Source organism: Octopus bimaculoides, chromosome 1, assembly GCF_001194135.2.
Source record: "Octopus bimaculoides isolate UCB-OBI-ISO-001 chromosome 1, ASM119413v2, whole genome shotgun sequence".
NCBI lineage: Eukaryota > Metazoa > Mollusca > Cephalopoda > Octopoda > Octopodidae > Octopus > Octopus bimaculoides.
In genome coordinates this window covers 13385442-13386368 of record NC_068981.1, presented here as the reverse complement: position 1 = coordinate 13386368, position 927 = coordinate 13385442, and positions in this window count along the sequence as shown.

Genomic DNA, 927 nt, shown 5'->3' with positions numbered 1-927 from the left:
ATATACACCCTGTATATGTGTGTGTTTGTATGTGTGTGTGTTTACGGTGGTATGTGAACAAAACGTTCGAGCGAGATCGTTGCCAGTGCCGCTGGACTGACTGCTGTGCAGGTGGTACGTAAAAAACACCATTTGGACGTGGACATTGCCAGCACCACCGGACTGGCCCTCGTGCCGGTGGCACGTAAAAGCAGCCACTACATTCTCGGAGTGGTTGGCATTAGGAAGGGTATCCAGCTGTAGAAACGTTACCAGATCAGATTGGAGCCTGGTGCAGCCATCTGGTTCGCCAGTCCTCAGTCAAGTCGTCCAACCCATTCTAGCATGGAAACCGGACGTTAAACGATGATGATGATGATGTATGTATGTATGTACATGTATATCTATATATTTAAAATGCGTAGAAATATTTTACTGACATTTCGTATTTCGTAAGCTCTCTACGCTCTACAACAGGTTCTACTCTTGAAATATAAACATAATCATCCATATAATTACGTAATTTATAGAGCTTTAACACGAATCCAATATATATATGCATGTATACGCATGTATACATACATCTATATATACGTCTCTATATTTAATCACTATAAGTGTTTTAAAAAGATTATTAGAAGGGTCTTATCGAATGAACCAGTAATTTGAGAGACCCTTATCTCAACAAATGTGCCTATAAAGAGCTTAATATATGCATAATGTCATTTTGTGCATACTCACGTTAGCACACATGTACAGCTGTTGCGAAGATAACACTTCACGTGATTGCACTTTAAATCGTTGACATAATTTCTAACACACTTAGAAAGACGAGCAGAAGGTGTAGTCACACTCACCAGCACATTCATTGAGGAAGAATAAAATATTTCAGGTAATTAATTGTAAAATACATTGGAACAACAGTGCAAAAACACACACACACACACA